The sequence below is a fragment of the Rhinolophus ferrumequinum genome, chromosome 11 (assembly GCF_004115265.2).
Source record: "Rhinolophus ferrumequinum isolate MPI-CBG mRhiFer1 chromosome 11, mRhiFer1_v1.p, whole genome shotgun sequence".
NCBI lineage: Eukaryota > Metazoa > Chordata > Mammalia > Chiroptera > Rhinolophidae > Rhinolophus > Rhinolophus ferrumequinum.
Genome location: NC_046294.1, coordinates 37,018,780 through 37,042,011, shown reverse-complemented (window position 1 = coordinate 37,042,011; position 23,232 = coordinate 37,018,780). Strand labels below are relative to the sequence as shown.

Genomic DNA, 23,232 nt, shown 5'->3' with positions numbered 1-23,232 from the left:
CAAAAATCACTTTTTTTTTTTAAGCCAAAACTAAAGAAGTTATTAGAGTTCAGAGAAAGAGCATGATCATTGAGTCAAACAATCTTGAAGTTGAATTCAGCCTCTATCATTTACTGTGTTACTCTTGGGAAAGTTGATATATCACTCTGAATCCCAATTTCATCAACTATGAAAATGTACGGTATAATAACAGTTTCTACTTCACAGGGTAATCATGAGGATTAAATGAAAAAACTCTCATGACATATATATTTAAAGCATTTAACACAATACCTGGCACAATTAAGCACTTAATACATGGTGTTATTAATACAGTACATGTCACAAGTACAAAAATTGTCTTCCTAATGATTTTACAAAAAAAGGCAATGCAATTACTGCCCCGTAGAGCAGTCTCAGTTCCTTAAAAACATGGTAGACCAAAGAACATGAGATCAAGACCTAAAAAAAAAAAAACTTGCTTACTTTAATGCAATATTTTTCAACTATTGATTGAATGAAGAACAATTTTCTAAGTGCAAATCAGTATTTTTTTTTTTTAGACAGAAAAGGAGAGAAGGGAAGGGAGGAGCAAAGGAAGAGGAGGCAAGGAGAAGGGAGAAAAGAGAAAACAGAACACATTGCACATATTAAGGATATAATCGAAACTTTTTTATTTCGATTATATTACACTGCATACTGGGTGAGGATAGGAATTTATTTCTTCTCTGAATCACAGTCAAAAAATTTGGAAATCCTCCTAACTTAATGGGAACTAGAACATGTGATTCCATGGGCTTTCATATAACAAGAAAGGAGCCAACGACCTTGCTCATTCAAAGGTTTCTCTAATTCATGGGATGTAGCTACTGAAGCCATTGAGTGCTCTTTGGGATATCTTGTGATACCTTCTTTTTTGATTATAAGATTATAAGACAAAAGTAGCTACCTATCAGAGTTTATCCAAGGGCAAGAGGGAAAGACCGTGTTTCCCCAAAAATAAGACCTAGCCAGACAATCAGCTCTAATGTGTCTTTTGGAGCAAAAATTAATAGACCAGTCTTATTTTACTATAATATAAGACCAGGTTTTATATAATATAATAACATAATACAATATCATATAATACCAGGTTGTATATTAATTTTTGCTCCAAAAGACGCATTAGAGCTGATTGTCCGGCTAGGTCTTATTTTCGGGGAAATATGGTAGTAAATGGCTTCTGAATAATCATTCTAGTTCTTGGATCATGAAGTAAGCAATGATTTAAAATTAAGTTAATACAATTAGAAGATTTTAAGATGTCATTCTTTTCATGTTCAATAAATTTGGGTGCTTACAAATAAAAGACCAAACTGATTCTTCTGAAAACCTGATGGATTTGTTGAATAAAAGGACAGCACAGTGTCACCCAGTATACTTTACTTAAAGAAATTCAGTTATATTTATTTCTCCTTTTGCAAGATATAGAGGAGATGTGTGGGGTTTGGAGTGGTGTGGAAAGAGCAGTGTACGAGAAGATGCATATAAGCTGTTGTGCTTCGGTCTTATTTCAAACCAAACCAGTATGGTGGTCAGCTGTCAGCCAAAGAGAACAGAGGCAGGAACAGAGCCAATCAAGCTGTGTTAAGTAACCCAGTCATTCCACAGAAATATGTACAGCTCTTGTTCCCTGGCAGTACAGCTGGCAACAGCACAGCAGTAATTTGAGGGGTTTTCTATAGAGTGCTTATGAGTTTGATTTCACTGCTGGCTTCTTGCCATTGCAACCTATACACTGGGTAGCTCTGTGAGTTACCCAACTGTGTGCTTAGATGATAAAGAATCAGATTTTTCACTTGGTAGGCATGAAGTCAGCTGAGCTTTCACTTTGCCAAATGCTTCTTCTTTTTTTTGAACTCCTCAGGTTAAGAAAAACAGTTTGTATTGCCAACCACTTTTCCCCTACACTTTGAGCCATGTATTTCTTTGGGAAACTAAATTCTTTCTATTTTACCCATAACTTATCAAACCATTTTCTCTGACAACTTAAATCTTTAGAGCCTTTTAAATACCACTTCTCTAATTTTCTCTCCAATACTCTCCTTTTTTCATACTTTCCCCTTAGCAATCAACAAAATACATAATTTGCCAGATTTGAAGTAAAAGGGATGAATATAATTCAATTGCTGAGGTTCAAGATGATGTTTTACATGTTACCTAATAAACTTTCCATTTATTGCCTATTTGCACTTTTGTATGACTTTCTTCTGATACTCTTAAAGGACATGATGTATTAATAGTCAAACAGCAATGGACTACTGGTCTTCATTTGGGTGAACTGTCATGTATTTGGGAATATCTAATTTTGAGTCAACTTTAGCTGCTTCCTATGTGCATATATCATCTCATCTTTATATGACCCTAATCAATAATACATTCCTGTTCTGTTGTTAGAAACTGAACTACTCTCACCAGTGCTCATATTTAAACACCAAAAGGCAAAATTACAGGGGATGGGGTGGGAGATTCAGTAGAAGATAAACAATGAAAATATTTGGAATATACTGTGAGGAATAGTGAACGGCCAGCAGTATTGATCTTCTCTACCCGCTGGCTCACAAGTGTAAAATTAGAAAATGTTCCTCCTTTACTCTAAAAATACATGAACCTCCAATAGGATACCCTTCATGTGTAAACAAATATACATCTCCACACCAGGGTCAAGACAGTCACCCATTCCCTCCTACTGCAGGCAGAATACTCAGTTAGTTACCTTTCAGAGCTAGCGACATCAGGAAGTCCCCCTCACCTCCCAAATTCTATCCGAAAGGGTTATTTCATTTCCACTGCTGTGCACTGGTAGATTGGAGGTAGAAAAAAGGCAAAGCCCACTACCAGAAATTTGTCAAAAGAATGTTATTAAAGTTGTATTTCAAAATGAGATTTCATACCAAAACCATTTAACAGACAGTAGTTAGTTAGCTACTATAGTACTCTCAGTAGTATAATTCAGCCATGTTATGAGGTGAGTGGCTTTCAGTAGGTTACTCAAGGAATCCAATCACCATTTATAACATGGTTTCTGTATGTATATCCAATCCATATTCCAAACAACAAACTTTTAGAACTTTATCTATCAGTAAATTGAAAATCACTTACAAATTCATCCCTGTGTACACTTCAGAAAGTCTTTTAACGATATAAATGCTAAAAACAAACAAACAAACAAACAAAAAAGTAACTATCAGCCTTTTTAAGTAGATCATATGCTTTACAAAAGGGGAAGCATAAATACAAAAGTAAGAATTCAATGTGAGGGCCGACCCAGTAGCTCTGGTGGTTGGAGCACCGTGCTCCTAACGCCAAGGTCATGGGTTCAATTCCCACATGGGCCAGTGAGCCTGCGCCCTCTACAGCTAAGATTGTGAACAACAGCTCTCCCTGGAGCTGGGCTGCTGTGAGCAGCCAGAGGTTGGCGCGAACTGCCCCGGCATGGATGCTTAGTGCTGCCACTGGCGACCTACCTCAGCTGGGGGGAGCGCAAGGCTCATAATACCAGCATGGGCCTGGAAACTGTGTCCTACACAACCAGACTTGGAAACACCGGCTTGAACCGCAGTGGTGGGGACGGGGGGGGGGGAGGGGGGGGTGAGGCAGTAGAAGGGGAAAAAAAAGAATTCAATGTGAAAGTTATAAATTGCTTCCTCATTTACTGTGTGTGTGTGTGTGTGTGTGTGTATACATATATATATATATGTGTGTGTGTGTGTGAAGGCTGGGATTTTCAAATATAGTACTTGGAAGAATGCATGAACAAATAATTATTATGGCTATAATACATTGTTAATATGACAAGAGTGATAACAATGAGAATACTATGTATTATGAGTAATAGGGAAAATATAGACAGTTTCTAAAACTACATACATTATTATATTTTCCTGAATATAAGTTATTCAGATGTTGCCTAAAAAAAGGGGGGGGGGGAGTTAACAAAACTACAAGTCAATTCATTCTCATGAAAATTCCAGAGAAAGAACTAAATGCACGTTTAACCATCTGTATAACCCAATGCCTTGTTTTCATATATGAGCAAGGTTACATGGATCCATAAAAATCTCATTGGGGCAGAACTTTGAACATCTAGCATCAGAACTTCTCCTAAAACCACCAAATGTACTATAAGTATATAATGACTAAATGATCTAATAAAAGCCAATTTCAAGTGATTAAGAAAGACTAGCTTGCTACAGAAAGGCACACAATGTTCACAGACAAATCCTGGATTCAAAGGAAAGAGGGTATAAATTATGAAGGTTTTAGTAGGAAATAACACATGGACTTTTCAGTTAAAATTAGAACAAAATTTCACTTGTTTAAGAACCTGGGGATAGAGAAGTGAGAGACATTAGGCCTTCTCCTGAGGTAGTACAAAGCATAACTGAATATATCATTATTCTCCCAATTTTAATATAAATGAGACATAGAGATTTGTAGTGTAAGGTCAGAAATGTTGCCTGTAACCAACTGCACTGTGACATTCTCGTTCCTCTGCTGATCCTGAAGTCCCACAGCAGCTGAAGACTCTAATGTCCAATCAGGCTTTCCAAACCTTCCCCCAAAGCACATGTGCTAGCAGAAACCACATTGCACATGCTCCCCACTCATTCTTTCCCACCCCTCTCTGCCATCAGTAATCCCTTTCTTTATCAGCATACTCTCCTACAGCCATAGAAGTTATGCATACAATCAGAGCCTTGCTAACCATATCTGTCAGTTCAACTGGGGATGGAAGGCCCACTCATTCAGTTGCACCCATTGGAGTAGTTCATCATTCTAGGTATTGCACATTCTAACCGATTCTGAAGTCTCCACTGATAAAGCATGTTTAAGTGGTATGTCCTTGTTTCTGACTGGGAAAAGAGTCAGTGTGCGTTCAGCATTTGGGGCAAAGGTGTGTGTGTGTGTGTGTGTGTGTGTGTGTGTGTGTGTGTGTACTGGGGGTGCCAAAAATATATATACAAGTGGACACTTTGATCAACGCCGATCAAGCAGTAGTTCGCCATAATCAGAAGTGTCTGGATGCTGATGGTAACCACTTTGAGTACCTCTTGTAATTGCAGAAATCAAACGTGACTTGTATTCACCTTTTGTTATCGGTATATATTGAGTATTACAATTTTAATAGTTTTCTCCTTTCTTAAAATGTGTGCACATTTTTTGGCACCCTCTGTATATATACACATCTACAAAACCATACATTCAAATATCTGAGAGTGTAAAAGCTGCATGGAACTGAGTTATCATTTCCCACTTGAAGTACGTCATATGGACAAATAGGTACAGTTAATATGTAACATTTTATAAAATAAATCATTGTCTGTATGGAGGGATCTAACAGGACAACAGGGCAGGTATCTCACACATCACTTGAGGTGGGGGGACACTCTGTTCTTTTCTTGCACCCAAAACAAGTTTGAAAATAAACCTGTTTTGGAAAAATTATCTCAGGTTTTGCCAGGTAAAGGAAAGTCAGGGAAGTTTGAGATTTCTTATCAAGAACAACTGACAGAAAGCCTTCATATTAAACTGTATGTGTTTAGCCACTAGGTTGCGACAAGAATGAGAAAAGTATTCTATTCTTATCAAGAAAGTTAAGTTCAAATGAAACGTTGTTTTTCAAGGATGATTCTAAAGAAGACCCCAGGATTTGAGGTTTCCATCAGTGGTTCTAAGGAAACAATTTAGAGTGCTTTAAGTGAAATAAGAGTAAGTGGCATTTCACTGCAATATGCTGCTATGGTCTACATGACTTGAACAGCACAAATGAGATTTCCTGGGATTTTGTTTTCCCTTAGAATGGAAAATAGGAAGAAAAATTTTTACATAGTCATGAGGCAGAGGGCAAGAAACGGACATATAAATAACTGTTATTTCAGTATAACGGATCCCTGAAGAAAGGAAAGAAGCCCAGGAGATGTGCACATCAAATAAAAATGGAGAATATGGCTATATTTCAGCTCAAACCAATATTCCCTTTTCAGGAATCATCCCTCTGGCTCACTGCTGACAATCCATAGACAGTGTATGAGTGAGATGAGTTCATGAGTAAGATGAACAGGGGTGCTCCACGGCAGGTAAATAAATTTGTTTCCACTGAGATAATTATTCTTACCGTGTGTCACTGCTCTCATGGCATAAACAGGACAGGTGATGACATCCTATAAAATGCAATTTTTATTCCTATACTCCTGACATTGAGATATATAACTCATTCGCTGTCATGAATCTTTTTTTTTTTTTTGCTCTAAAGCTATGAGTGGGCTTTTGTTATTATTGTTGTTCTTATTTTTTTCCTTTTTAAAAAATGCTACCATCATCTGTGCAATACTGTTAAGAAACTGGGGGCGTGGGAATGAGACTGTCATAATTTTAGGCCACTTGGCCCTACAGAAGATCTACATATGTTATTATGTAAGATAGATGAATACAGTTATTTTACTTGATTTTTTTAAGGTTAACATCTGCATCATATAATCCCTGTGCAATACATGTATCCTCAAATCAATGCCTGCTCCTAAACCTCATGTCCTTCCAGATCTAACCTACGCAAGGAACAAGGCATCACAAGCCTTTGTACCAACAAATAATTTTTCTAACTATAATTCATTAGTACCTTATTCCAAAAGCATATGAATACTTACAAGATGGTTAATCCTCATTAAATACTAAGATTACATGACATAATTACATGTAAATAAGAAAAATGAATTAAACACTTACCCTTTCCTATGTTGGGCACTAGTTGTGAATCATATGTACAATTAGAGTTATATTGCTAAGCTAAAAATATTGGTAAAGATCTAAAAATGACAAACAGTGCCTTTTAAATTAATGTCTTATTAGTTGAGTGAAGTACACTGACAAAGAATAATTTATGCTTATTCAAACTGCACTCGACATCTTCAGGTGTTTCCAAATGAGCTCACAGAAGAGTGATTAAATGCATCTGATAACAAGCCACACATTGCTGAAATTACTTACCGCCTCATTTTATGATTAATTAAACATGTAGATTAAAGTTGCAAAAGAATTTAGATTAATGAGCAAGTTAAGTCTTGCTGATATAAGTGAATTGGGAATTGGATGCTCTGTGGAACTTTATAAACATGCATTTTATAATGAATAAGACAAGGCTACATGCAGAATCGTGGCCACCAGGGCCTTTTGACGATGCAGTCTTTTTTAACATGGTTTGACAGCTTTCAAATAACATTCTTCTATAAGCTTTAAACTTTGTGCTTTGCTGTAAAACACAAGACTACATAACTCATGTACCAGGAGTACGATTATTTTCAAGCTCTCCAAGGTAATGACCCCCTGTAGCAGCAGCTGTTCAGAAAAAATTACAAGCTCAATTGTTATTTTAATCAGAGATAGTTTTGTAGTTAAAAGCAGTTATGCAACTTGTAAAATTATATGACACCTCATCAGTACCTTCTCTTCAACACTCCTTCCTCCAAAAGTAAAACCATCCCCAAAAAGTCAGAGCTTCCAGAGGACTTCTTCGCAAAGCAGGGTGTTCAGTCATTCATAAAATATTCAAACCCATTTATTAGTGAAGTTTCTGTGCTAGGAAAGGTAATGTTTAAATTTATGACGACTCTTATCAGCTCCAAGAGTGTGTCAAAATATCTGCCGGGGTCTGCTGAGTATCCAATTTTCCTCTTTTAAGATCAGCTTTACCTAATCCATGTAACTTAGACTGTGTCACAAACCAAGTTGGACTTAATGATTTTCCAGAGCAAGAGAAATTCAGATTGCTCACAGAGACGTAGTGCATTCTCCTTTACAGGGAATACAGAAGTGGAGAGAAATTGAGCCAAAGTTACTAAATTAGCTTATGGCTTCAAATCTATTCCATTTTTATTATTAAACTGGTAGCACAATGTCATTCATTCCTACCACAGCATAATAAAGACACTCCTACAAATTCTTTGAATGGATCCAATCTGCTATCTAATGCATACCTCTAATTCTTTTCTACTTATTTTCAGACCTTACACATGATTCCTTTCTTGGCAAGAGCGAGATTCTTATGGCGTTAAAATTATTTCCTTTAAATTTAGACTTCTTTAGATTCTAAAAGTCTTACCAAGAAAACTATGGAAATTTTTACATAAGGATCAAAAGGAGCTGCTTTATGACACAGGTGGCAAATTATCATCATTAACCCTACATATTTTTCATGTGGACATAGTTGCCAACTTGAAGATTTATGTTCATGAAAATATAATATTGAAATATAAGTCTCTCACTATACTGACATTAAAAGTTAAAATCATTTTATAAGCAGCCAAAACAAAATACGTCTCCCTTTGATTTATTTCCTTTCAGTTCTATTAAATCAGTATCTTTCACCGAGTAATATAAACCACATTTTATCACCACAAAAGGTTATTTAAAATTTGTAAGCTTTCTTCCCTTATAGGTTAACTTTAATGTAGTAATAAGGATTTCTAGGTAAAAATATGCACCTAAATACTTCAAGGAGTGAATAATATACTTCTTCTTTATATAAAAATTTTAAATTCCTCATTTATACCCTTTCAAAAAAAAATTCTAACAACAAAGTGGTTATATTAGCCTAAAAGAGGCTAGGTTAGAGAACTAAAAATAATTTCTTTGCAATCTTAAATGTATTTGGTATGTGTCAGAAGGGCATCGATTACTCAGACAGCTCAACAAGCCACCAAATTTTAAGAAGCAGGATCTTGCCACCCCAGTCATTGCCATATTATTTCTAGGCCCCACACATCATGAGGTGTGTCTTGGAGTTACTAATAATTTAACAGAAACTGTGTCATTCCTATGGCCTTTTAATATAAAAAAATATTTATTTCCCTCATGAAAGTAATTTTTGTAAAATAATTTAAGTCCTAATACTGAATATACTTAGCTATTGTATGTACTTGTTAGTACTAGTATATTTTCATTTTTTTTTTTGATAAATGCTTTATATAGTTTACTTGCATAGAGCACATATACTTACTGGTTATTTAAAGTTAAGAGTTAAATGCTTACCTGAAATACTAAAATAATTACTCTGCCCTGAAATTTTGAATAAATGGGCAATTTAAAATACCCCGAATCAGCCATAATGTAATATAAAAATTCCTAAACATCATTTTCATTAAATCAAGATGGCAATTTATTGTAACATATTTTATTTCATAACACATAGTCATGTGGGCTATGAACCTTGCATTTCTACAGGGAGATTAATATTTTCTCTATTCCATGTGTAGCTTGAAAAAAAAGTATTAAAATACTCACCAGAGACTAAAATGAGATGACTAAATTCATTTTCACATGTGATTGGGCCAAGGTTTGTCAAGTGAACTACAAATGCATTAATATCCATGATAGTGCCAAATGCTGAATTATTAATATTGTCGGCTCCTCGGTTTCAGTTCATGCCCTATAGAGGAGTTTTGTGAGATTCATCAAAACTCAGCCTCTCAACATGTTTACAAGCATCCTGGAGGCAACATGGCTTAAACTAAAAGTAAGGTGACTCTAACCAAGCAAACTGTCCTCAAGTCCAGACTAAGGTTCATAAATGCAAAGAACCAGCCTATAGCAAAGAGAGCAAATGAAGCCAGGTGCCACTCCATGCCAGATTCTCAACAACTCAGCACCTAGCCCTTGAGATACCAAGCAGACGATTAAAGATGGTTCTTCGTTTGGGAGGATCAGCAGCATTATGTACTACACCTATGAACTGTGTGTGTCAACGCAAGTATTCAAGAACCAAAAACAGTGCTGAAAACTGGCTCCAAAACTATTATGGTTTATCACTTTTTATTCTATAGACTGTGAAAATTCTTCAGTTCTCTTAACCAAACGCAGAGTTAATTAACTGGAAGAGTCCTAAATTTTTCAATTAGTGAGGAAATAAAAGATTTCACTATTTTCTAGATTACTTATGCTAGAACTACTTTTAAAATCCCCACATATCCAAAATATTTTTGTGAGTAGTACACATTAACAGTGCTCTTTCATAAGCTGACTGGAGATTTAAAGCGTGATTATTTTTTAGTCAAAGGTTTCTAAATTTTACTCTGTACCTGATATCATTTCCATGATGGGAAATTGAGATCGCAACTGATTTTTTTCATAAAATATATAATCTACACCTGAAACTAATGTTATATGTCAATTATATCTCAAATAAATAAACAGCCTAAATGAATATAAGTGGGTTCACGATGGGAAAATTTAGGATTTTTGATGCTCATTTGTCTAATCTTTCATTCAATAGATATGTCCCCTATAAATAGAAACATTTCTGAAAAATATTGAATTGTGGTAGTAAAATGGCTTAATTTCTACGTAAAGTTTAGCCAATAATCCCAATAGTTTTAAATATAAGTTAAAATTAGAAAATGTAAAGAAACTGGGTGTTAAAATTACCAAGGCCTTAGTATTGGACCACAAAAATACAATGTAATCCTCATTTGCCATGGAAATAAGAAATAAATGGGAACATTAGTTATACTCATAAATTATACATATATATATATATATATACATATATATATTATACCTGGGCTCTTATACAAAGTGATGAGGGGTCACAAAGTCCTTCTTGAAGCATTTTCCTTTCCTCATCAGAAGATATAGAATGTCTAAAAAGAAGAAACTAATAGTTATTGGACCCACTATCTGCCAGATATAAAATAAATGTTCTCTATACATCAGATAATCTTCCCAACAACCACACCCATTGTACAGATGAGGGAATTGAGTTTCTTGTCCAGAGTCACACCAAAGGCGGAGATGAGAGTAAAGCCCTATGAACCTAACTCCAAGATCCATTTGTTCTTTCTACTACATGTTTGTTTATGGCCTATACTGGTTTTGTGTTTATGCTATTCTCTACTACCTAGAATCCCTTTACTGCTTCTTCTCAGTTAATCCATCTCTACCACCTCCTTCCAAGATTTACCTACTCCAAAAAGTATGTTGTATTCTCTGAGCACTTTGTTTAAAAGCCTTTATTACAACACTTCAAGTTACAAGGAAGGATGCACACAATATACATTTACATAATGTTATTCACATTACTATCTATATTACAGCAATATTATCGTAAAATGGTTTCACTGATACAATACATTATATCTCTCCTATTCTCCATTCAATATTCTATATAATTATAGGAATTATTATTATTATTATTATTATTATTATTATTATTATTATTACTGTTATCACTATCATTATTACTCTGTATTACCAACCTCAGTCAATCACCTTTTGCTCTCATGCTGCTCTTTGGATCCCCAAAATCTCATGTGTCTCCACTTTCATTCTGCTCAACTGTTCTCATATTTCTAAACCACCTCTCTATCCTTCCCAATCAAAAAATCTACTCCAGAATATTTCATAACAGGTTTAAGACATTCTTGGTTATTCATTTTGGCAACAAATACCTCAGCATTTACAATGTGCTAGAAACTGAGAATAGAAAACAAGGAAGAGCTCGTTTGTCTAAGAGCTTACAATCTACCACAAAAACATAAGTGAACCAAAATTTGTAACATAGATATGTGCCATAATAAAAACTTGTTTTAAAAAAGTGATGTAGATACAAAGAATCAAGAGTAACAAGTCATCTGTGGAGGTAATAGTCCAGAAAGGCTTTGTATAGAAGGTGGTATATAAGATAAATCTTCATTAACAGGATACATGCAGGGAAATAGAAATAGTAATCGTCTATTATTGAATACTTTCTATGTGTGAAGCACTCAATCATGCATGCGTAAAGTACGTTATATAATTTCTTCACATATGTGGAGACTTCTGCTTCTGACCAAGATGGACAAACAAGAACTGGATTTACCCTTCTGGCTTAAACAATTTTAAGAAATAGACAAAATATATGAAAACAACAGTTCTCAGACACTGAACATCAGGCAATGAAGAATAGTAATTCCTGAGAAAGGAAAAACATATGAAGTCATCCTTACCATTGTCCCATCTTACTGCATAAAGAAATAAATTATTGATGGCAGTGCATAGACGCAGAGCTTAATGTTCTCAATGACTTAAGAAGATAGAGCTGGGAGTCTAGGGAGCCCAAGGTGGCTATAGTTCATAGGGCAGAGTGACAGAGGAGAGAAACCTCACATAGACTTCCAGAAATCTTCAAAGTCCCTCACAAGAATGTAAGCAATTATTGATCAATTAATGTGTGTAAGGAAACTAACCATGGTTAGGGAAAGATACCTGAAAAAGGAGCAGAGAGAATAATCCCAGAGCCCATATAAGGCCAGGAATAGTTCATTTTCCTCTCATCAAAAGTACAAAATTTAAATAAATAAATAAAAATAAAAATAAAAGTATAAAACTTCATAACATGAGGGGCATTGATCAGAGTATTCAAAACAGTATTGTCTAAATAGTGGAGAAAATTATCCTTACACTAAAGACTGTACTAGTTCCAATTGACAGAGCTTAAAAGCAAGAATGACAGAATCAAACTATTTACAAGTATCTTAACTGCATACCCCCCCCAAAAAAATTATAAAAATATTTATAGGAATACAGAAATATTCTGCACCCAACAAGGCAAAAATTCACAATTTTTGGCATCCAATAAAATATTACCAGCCACGCAAAGAAGCAGGAAAATACAACCCATAATGAGGAGAAAAATCAATCAACTGAAAATGATCCAGAAATAACACAGATGATAGAATGAGTAGACAAGGATATTAAAACAGTTATTATAGTTGCATTCTATTTGTTCATGGAACTAAAAAAAAAAAAGAGAGACTGAACAGGCTGAGTAGATATGTTGAACATATAATAAAAACTCAAATTTAACTCCTAGAGATAAGAAATACAATGTCTGGGATAAACAATATTCTAGGTGAAAGTAAAAGCATATTAGTCATTACCAGAAAAAGACAAATGAACTTAAAGATTTATCAACAGAAACAATTCTATATGAAACAGAGTGAAAATGAAAAAAAACAAAAAATGTGAACAGAATCACTGAACCCTAGGACAACATCAAGCTGTTTACCATATGTGTAATTGGATTCCACAAAAAAACAGGAATGAACAAAAAATTTCTAAATAATGGCTGAAAAATTTCCAAAAGTGACAGAAACTACAAAACCACAGATACAAGAATTAGAAAAAAAAAAAAAAGGTCAAGAAACATTAAGAAAACTATACTAAATAAAGCACAAAAAAATCAAATTGCTTACAACCAGTGATAAAGAGAAAATCTAAATATTTCTAGTCATAATGGTGGAGTAGGTAAACACTGTGCTTGCATAGTCTCATGACCACATCGAAATTACAACTAAACTACAAAACAACCATCATTGAGAATCACCTGAAGCCCAGCTGAACCAAAGCCCTAAAACTAAGGACATAAAGACTTAGAAGCCACCTCGAGACTACCGTGTTTCCACAAAAATAAGACCTAACCATAAAATAAGCCCTAGCATGATTTTTCAGGATGACATCTCCTGAACATAAGCCCTAATGCATCTTTTGGAGCAAAAATTAATATAAGACCCTGTCTTATTTTCAGGGAAACATGGTAGTAGGAGGGGCAGAGACACCAAAAGTCTGGTCCCAACCCACGTGTGACCATTAAAAATATGGAGGTATATCTCAGCTGCGAAGGTCCCCCCCACCCCACCCCAGGAGCAAAAGGTCCCAGCCCTACACCAGGCTTCCCAGCCCAGGATTTCAGTGCCAGGGAGAGACGTCCCCATAACTTCTGGTTATGAAAACAAGCACAGATTGTGATTAGTAATATGGAGGGTGGCTGCAGTCCCAGGCACTCCCCTTCAAGGGCCCACACACAAACTTAACTGACTGATGGCTCACTGACTCTGAGCCCCAGCACTGGAGCAGCAGTTTGAAAGGCGCCAGGGACATACAAAGAGAAACTGAATTGTCTGGTATCCAGGTGAGAGCTGGAGGAGCAGCTCTGCCCAGATAGAGAAGATGGGGGGAGCCACTGTTTCTTTGTTGAAGCCTCCCACCATCCTGCATGCAGATGCAGGTGGCCACCATATCTGAGTGTCCATCAGCCTGGCTAACACCATTCCTTTGCCTGGCCCTGGTGATTCTGAGACCCTACCCCACCCACATTTTGGGCACACCCAAGCCGCTTCCAGTGGCTTTTCCATACAAACTGCCTGCCTCGGGTCATGATGCAGACTTTCCCAAAGTCTCTCAAAGTTTCACAAAACCCAAACAAGCATTACCTGACTTCGGTGTATCCCGTATCACTAACTGAACAGCCCTATGCCTGGCACTAGCGATAGCCAGCTTTGGTTCATGGCTTAGCCTCTTGAGGCACCTCCAAGCACAGCATGGCCTTCTGCAGATTGCTTTGTGGCTCATTTCATGTGGCCCAGGCAGGGCACAGGCTGCAGCTGAACTTGGCCTGTAGTGTGTCGCCACCCAGAAGGCCCTGGGACTAGACCAAGACAGAGCATCATTCTGCTGCCTCCAAGAACAACACATCCCAAGGGCAGACTGGGCGGCCCTGCTAAGGCAAATCCTGCTCTGTAGGTTAGCCCCTGCACAAGAACTCCTCCACTGCAATCACAGCCAGTCCTCACAACCACTCAGCCTGAGGGTCAGTCCCTCCCACTGACCCTCCCAACTAAGGCTCAACTACAATAGGAGGGTCCACACAAGGGACACACCTGGCACTCCCACCTCTGGTGACTAGGGAGACTGCACCACTGGGCTCCACAGAACACCTACTACATAAGGCCACTCTCCCAAGACTGGGAGACATAGCAGTGCTACCTAATACATAGAAACAAATACAGGGAGGTAGCCAAAATGGGGAGACAAAGAAACATGTCCCAAACAAAAGAACAGAACAAAGCTCCAGAAAAAGAACTAAATAAAATGGAGACAAGCAACCTACCAGAGGCAAAGTTCAAAACACTGGTTATGACGATGCTCAATGATCTCAGGGAAAACTTCAACAAAGAGATAGGAAACATAAAATTAGAGATAGAAAACATAAAAAAAAAGTCAGAAATAAAGAATAAAATAACTGTAATGGACAATACATCAGAGGGAATCAACAGTAGATTAGATGAAGTAGAGGATCAAATCAACGATTTAGAAGATATGGTACCATTTAACACCCAAACAAACAGCAAAACAGAAAAAATACAAAAATATGAGGACAGTTCAAGGAGCCTCTGCAGTAACATCAAACGTACCAACATTCAGATCATAGGGGTACCAGAAGAGAAAAAGCAAAAAAAAAGGAAACCTATTTGAAGAAACAATAATGTAAAACTTCTCCAAACTGGCAAAGGAAATGGATATTCAAACCCAGGAAGCAGAGTCCCAAACAAGATGAACCCAAAGAGGCCCACACCACAATACATCATAATTAAAATGCCAACATTAACGACAAAGAGAGAATCTCAAAGGTAGCAAGAGAAAAGCATTAGCTACTTACAAGCGAGCTCTCGTAAGACTATCAACTGCTTTCTCAACAGAAACTGCAGGCCAGAAGGAATTGACACAAAATATTCAAAGTGATGAAAAGCAAAGACCAAGATAGCAAATCTATCATTTAGAATCGAAAGACAGATAAAGAGTTTCCCAGACAAAAAAAAGCTAAAGGAGTTCATCACCACCAAACCAGTATTATAAGAAACACTGGTTAAAAGGATTTCTTTAAGAAGAAAAGGGGAGAACAGTTCAAAAATATGAAAAATCAAATGGCAATAACTACATCTCTATCAACAATTACTTTCCATGTAAATGGATTAAATACTCCAATCGAAAGACGTAGGGTGGCTAAATGGATAAGAAAACAAGACAGTTATGCTGCCTACAAGAGACTACTTCAAATCAAAAGACGCACACAAACTTAAAGTAAAGGGATGGAAAAAGATATTTCATGAAAATGGAAAGAAAAAAAAGAGTTGGGGTAGCAGTACTTATACCAGACAAAATAGACTTTAGAACAAAGGCTATAACACGAGACAAAGAAGGACCTAGTACCCCAGCTCTGGGTATTGATCCAAAGAAACCTAAAATGCTACTTTGAGTGCATATGTACATCCTTATGTTCATTGCAACATTGTTTACAATGGCCAAGATATGGAAGCAACTTGGGTGTCCCTGAATGAAAGAATAGATAAAGAAGAGGTGGTACATATGTACATAAAATGGAATATCTCTCAGCCATAAAAAAAAGAATGAAATCTTGCAATCTGCAATAAAATGGATGGACCTAGAGAGTATTGTGATGAGTACAGTAAGTCAGACAGAGAAAGGCAAATGTCATATGATTTCACTTATAAGAGAAATCTAAAGAACAAAATAAACAAACAAATGAAACTGAAACAAACTCAGAGATACAGAGAACATTTTGATGGTTGCCAGGTGGGAGTCAGTTTAGGGATGGGTGAAAAGGGGAAGGGATTAAGAAGTACAAATTTGCTGTTACACAGTAGTCATTGGGATGTAGGGTATAGCATATGGAATGCGGTCAATAATATTGCAATAACTATGTATGGTGTCAGATGGGTACTAGATTTACCATGGTGATTTATGACGGGGTTGAAGACATGGTGAAAAAGGTGAAGGGATTAAGAAATATAAATTGGTAGTTACAAAGTAGTCATCGGGATGTAAAGCATAGGGAATATAGTCAATAATACAGTAATAACTATGTATAGTGAAAGGTGAGTACTAGACTAGTCAGGGGGATCATTTCTTAAATTATATAAATGTCTAACCACTACTCTGTACACCTGAAATTAATATAAAATAGTACTGAATGTCAACTAATTGAAAATTTTTAAAAAGTGGGGCAAAGGTAAAGGGGAATAAGAGGTTTAAATGTCCAGGTATAAAACAAATAAGTCACAGGGATATAATATACAGTATAAGGAATATAGTTAATAATATTATGATATTAATAGCATGGTATGGTGTCAGATAGTTGCTGGACTTATCGTGGTGATCACTTCTTTAAGTATATAAATGTTGAATAATTATTGTGAACACCTGAAACTAATATAATATTATATGTTAGCTATATTTTAATAAGTATCTTTTCTAAAAAAGAGAAACTCTTAAAAACACCCAGAGCAAAACAACACATCACATTCAGAAGAACATATGTAAGAATTACAGCAGACTTATTTTTTAAAACAATGCAAGCAAAAAGACATGGATCAGTATCTTTAAATTATTAAACAAAAAGTTAATCTAAAATTTTATACCTATCAAAATAAAGATTTTTCAAAAATACAAAAGCTGAAGGAAATCTTACCAGCTCATCAGCATACATACCCTGCAAGAAATATTAAAGAGATCCTTCAGGCAAAAGGTAATGTTACCAAATGGAAATGTGAATCTTAAGCAAAGGAATAAACTACACTGAAAATGTACTGAAAATGGTATGTATGGGTAAATATAAGACTGTTTCTTTTTAAACCTCTTTAAAATGTTATTGACTATTCAAAGCAAAACTAATTATTATTTTTAGGTTTATAACATATGTAGAAGTAACATGGATGATAACAATAGCACAAAGGCTAAGGGAGAGAAATAGAAGTATACTTAGAATCTTATACCATACATAAAGAATCTTATACCATACATAAAGTGAGATAATATAACTTGAAGTAAGACTATCGTAAGTTGTATGGGGTTGCTATAAATTCTAAATCAAGCACAAAAATATAATAAAACAAAAAATTAGAATAAGCCAACAAAGGATTTAAATTGAAACCACAAGAATTCTGAAGAAATTCAAAAGAAAGCAAGAAAAGGGGAAAAGGGAATAATGAACATATCATATAAACAGAAAACAAAGAGCAGATTCAACCATGTCAATAATCACATTAAATGTAACTGTTCTAAACACTCAAATTAAAAGGGAAAAATTGTAACACTGGAATAGAATGCAAGACTCAATTGCATGTAGTCTATAAAAAATATGCTTTAAAAATGAAGAAACAATATTTTTACAGTGTAAAAATAGAAAATATATGCCATGGTATCACTAATAAAAAGAAAGCTGTAATGACTATCAGAAAAAGTAGATTTCAGAGCAAATAATATTACTGGGGATAAAAAGGTTCTTGTATAATGATAAAGGGTCAGTTCATTAGAAGGACATAATGATCCTAAACATTTATTTACCCAATATTTACCTAGCTTCAAAACACAAGAAAGAAAAACTAATACAATTTCAAGAATTATTATCAGAGTTTTTAAAAAATCTCTCTTTTTCAGTTAATCATATAACAAGTAGAAAAAAAATCAGAAAGGATTTGAAAGACCTGAGCAATACTATCATCCAACTTTACCTAATTTACATTTATAGAACTTGCCAGCAAACAAAAGAATTAGGAATTCAATAACAGAAAGACATCAGGAAAATTCCTAAATATTAAAAACTAAAATTAGAATGCATTTTGAACTGAATAAAAATGAAAATATCACATATCAAAATTTATGGGATGCAGCTAAAAGCAATACTTAGAAGTAAATTTATAGTACTACTAATACCTATATTGAAAAACAGGGTCTCAATTGAAAAGAAATAAACCCACGCATATATGGGCAAACAATTTTCAACAAAGGAGCCAAAAACATACAATGGAGAAAAGAAATCCTCTTCAATAAATTGTACCGGAAAAATTGGAAAGCCACGTGCAAAAGAATGAAACGACTGCTATCTGTCACCATACACCAAAATTAACTCAAAGTGGATTAAAGACCTAAATATAAGGCCTGAAACAATAAAATGCATAAAAGAAAATATAGGTACTAAACTTAGGATAAAATCCTGGTCTTAGAAAGGATTTCATGAATTTGACTTCAAAGAAGGGAAATAAAAGCAAAAATAAATGAATGGGATGATATCAAACTTCAAAGCTTCTGCCCAGGGGGGAAAAAATCAGCAAAACAAAAAGGCAACCAACTGAATGGGAGAAGATATTTGCAAATGACACCTCCAATAAGAGACTAATATCCAAAATATGTAAAGAACTCATACAATTCAACAACAAAAACCAAACAATCCAATTTTAAAATTGGACAGTGGGCCTGAACAGATATTTCTCCCAATGAGACACACAAATGGCCTACTGATATATAAAAAGATGCTCAACTTCACTAGCTATTAGAGAAATACAAATCAAAACCACAACGAGATACCACCTCACACCTGTTAGCATGGCTATTGTCAACAAGACAGGTAATAACAAGTGTTGGAGAAGTTGTGGAGAAAAAGGAACCCTTAGACACTGCTAGTGAAAATGTAAACTTGTACAGCCACTATGGAAAACACTATGAAAGTTCCTCAAAAAATTAAGAATAGAATTACCATATGACCCAGCAATCCGTCTCCTGGGTAAGTACCCCAAAAAACTGAAAGTATTTATCGGTAAAGATACATGCAGCACTATTCACAGTGACCAAGGCATGGAAACAACCAAAGTATCCTTCAGTAGACAATTGGATAAAGAAGATGTGGTACATATATACAATGGAATATTATTCAGCCATCGGAAAAGATGAAATACTGTCATTTGTGACAACATGGATAGATCTTGAGATTATCATGCTAAGCAAATTAAGTCAGACAGAAAAAGTCCAGAACTATATGATTTCACTCATGTGTGGAATATAAAACTGAAAGTAACAACTGAACAAGACAAACAAACAAAAACTCATAGACCCAGACTACAGTCTAGTGGTTACCAGAGGATAAAGGGGGATGGGAGGAGGTAGAAGAGGGGTCAAATATATGGTGACAAAAGGAGATTTGATTTGGGTGGTGAACACACAATGCAATATACAGGTGATGTATTACAGAACTGCACACTCACTTGAAACCTATTGAATATTATTAACCAATGTCACCTCAACAAATTTAATAAGAAAGAAAAGAAAGAAAAAAAGAAGGAAGGGAGAAAGAAAAAGAAAAAGAAAAACAGGGTCTCAAATCTATTATCTCAGATTTCACCTTAAGAAACTAGAAAAAGAAGAGCAAATTAAACCCAAAGTATGCAGAGAAAAGGAAATAATAAGAATAAAAACAGAAATCAGTAAAATAGAAAACAGAAAAGCAATATTAAATTCTGATATGTTGTGTTTACATTCTCATATCAGAAATGAGAGACATTACTAAAGATTCTACAGATATTAAAAGAATAATAAGTAGATATGAACAATTCTATAGGAATAGATTCAACTACTTAAATGAAATGTCCTTAAATAAAGTGCATAACTTAGATGAAATAGACAACCTAATTGGCCCTATATCTATTAAAGAAATTGAACTTTTAGTTAAAAACCCTCCCAGAAACAAAAACCCAAGCCCAGATGGCTTCATTAGTGATGTTATTCAAGCATTTAAAAATTAATATCTATTGTACACAAACTCTTCCAGAAATTTTAAGAGGACGTTATACTTCCCAATTCATTCTATGAGGCTATAGTAATCAAGTAATCAAGATAGTGGCATAAAAAATAGACAAATAGATCAATGAAACAGAATAGAGACTCCAGAAATAAACCTATACATATATGGTCAATTGATTTTCAATTAAAGCATCAAGGCAATTTAATAGGGAAAGGATAACCTTTTCAGCCAATAGCCCTAGAACAATTGGATAGCTGTAAGCAAAAATACGAGGTCTGTCAATTAAGTTCGTGAACTTGCCACTGTGCGCTTATACTGGCATCACTGTACAAACAGCTTGGTAAGGTTTCATAACCTTGGTATATCAGTGTCTCACAACTGTGTTCGCGCCGACTTGTGGTGGTATCTTGCTGAGTGGCATTCATTATTGTTGCGTGTTTTTGTGTGCCATCACAAGAATGCCTGAGCTTGAATTAGTGCAAAGAACAAACATTAAATTTCTTGTTAAACTTGGCAAGAGTGGAAGTGAAATCAGGGATATGTTAGTCCAAGTTTATGAGGATAATGCCACGAAGAAAACGGCAGTGTACAAATGGATTAAACGTTTTTCTGAGGGGAGAGAACGCCTCACTGATGAAGAGAGGTCAGGGCGTCCGGTAGTGAGCAGGACTGATAAAAACTGCAAAAATTTGTCAAATTATACATAAAAATCATTGGCTGACTGTGAGAAGCATAGCAGACCAAGTGAACATCGATAGAGACACAGGAAAATCTTAGTTGAAAATCTTGGCATGAGAAAGGTGTGTGCAAAAATGGTCCCAAAGGAGCTCACCAATGAACAAAAGCAAAGTAGAGTCGAAGTTTGCCAAGACCGTTTGGAGAGGCAAGGCGATATTTTGGGCCGTGTTCTCACTGGTGATGAAATATGGGTGTACCAATACGACCCTGAAACAAAGCATCAAAGTGCACAATGGAAGTCACTCATGACCAAAAAATTTCCATCAGTCCAAATCAATAGTCAAAATGATGTTGCTAACTTTTTTTTATATCAGAGAGATTAGTCATTATGAATTTGTACCAACTGGACAAACAGGTTAACTTGGTTAACTAACCAAGTTTACTATTTGGAAGTGCTGAAAGGCTGTGAGAAAAAGTTAGGTGAAAACGACCTGAACTTTACGCCAAGAATTTGTGGCTCCTGCATCACGACAATGCACCAGCTCACACAGCACTCTCTGTGAGGGAGTTTTTAGCCAGTAAACAAATAACTGTATTGCAACACCCTCCCTATTCAGCTGATATGGCCCCCAATTATTTCTTTCTTTACCCAAAGATAAAGATAAAGGAAATAATGAAAGGAAGACATTTGATGACATTCAGGACATCAAGGGTAATATGACAACAGTTTTGATGGCCATTCTGGAAAAAGAGTTCCAAAATTGCTTTGAAGGGTGGACTAGGCACTGGCATAGGTGCATGGCTTCCCAAGTGGAGAATTTCAAAGTTGACCATAGTGATATTCAGAGATGAGGTATGCAGCACTTTCTCTAGGATGAGTTTGTGAACTTAACTGTCAGACCTCGTATAAACCTTAAACCTTATCTTACCCATTACAAAAACTAATTCAAAATGAATCACAGACCTAAATTAAAAGATTAAACTATTAAACCTCTAAAAGAATAATAGGAGAAAACCTTAGTGACCTTGGTTTTTGCGAAGATTTCTTAAATGTGACACAAAAAGTATTGAAATATAAAAGTAAAACAATTAATTGGACTTCATCAAGATTTAAAACTTTTGCTCTTCAAAAACTACTTAAAATTGAAAGGCAGGCAGGCCACACGCTAGTAGAAAATGTGTGCAAAACCTATCTGACAAATACCTTGCATTTAGAATATGTAAAAACTATTTCAACTCAATAAAAAGAAGATAACCCCAATTTTTAAGAACAGCAAAAGATTTTAAAGATACTTCAATAAAGTAGATAGATGGATTGCAAATAAGCACATGAAAAGATGCTCAACATCGTCAGTCACTAGGGAAATACAAATTAACCGCATTGCAATACCACTATAAACACCTGAATGGCAAAAAGTGAAGACTAAACACACCAAGTGTTACTGAGGATGTGGAGCAACTGGAACTCTCACACACTGCTAGTAGGACTGTAAAATGGTGCAACCACTTTGGAAAAAATTAGCAGTTCTTATAAAGTTAAACATACACCTATGCAACCTAACCATTCTACTCCTAGGTATTGACCCAAGAGAAATGAAAGCATACGTCCACCCAAAGACAGCTGTTCAAAGGAGCTTCACTTGTAATAGCTGAAAACTAGAAAGAACCAAATGAATAATAAAACTGTGTCATATCCATACAATGAAATACTCCTCAGTAATTTAAAAATAAGATATGGACATGCACAACATGAGTGAATCTCAAAATAATTATGAATGAAAGAAAATAGACCAAAAAAAGATTATGTATGTATGATTCAACATACAAAAAGTTTTTCAATGCAAACTAATCTACAGAGACAGCAGACTGATGACTGGCTGGGGGCGAGGTCAAGAAAAGATCAAGGAGGGGCTGAGTGAGGGACTCTAAAGGAGCATTAAGAAACTTAGGGGTATCGGTATGCAAATTAGCTTGATTGTGGAAATAACTTCACTGGTGTATACCTATATCAAAACTTATCAAATTATATAGTTTAAATACATGTCATTTATTGTATACCAATTATAATTCAATAAAGCTGTAAAAAGAAAAACAGCATGCGGTAGGTACTATTCTCACTTTACAGGTAAGGA

General features: G+C 35.4%; 1 protein-coding gene across 7 annotated transcripts in view; it reads right to left on the bottom strand.

The window, feature by feature from the left end:
• The window catches only part of SOX6 (SRY-box transcription factor 6), a 596,148-nt gene that overhangs the window by 456,372 nt on the left and 116,544 nt on the right, over positions 1–23,232 (bottom strand). For 2 of the 7 annotated variants that reach the window (XM_033119779.1, XM_033119775.1), the window contains exon 3: positions 10,571–10,652. The exons of the other annotated variants lie outside the window; for them this stretch is intronic. The gene's annotated coding sequence lies outside the window, so the exon portion shown is untranslated. The remainder of the gene's footprint in view (positions 1–10,570; positions 10,653–23,232) is intronic. 7 annotated transcript variants of the gene reach the window in all.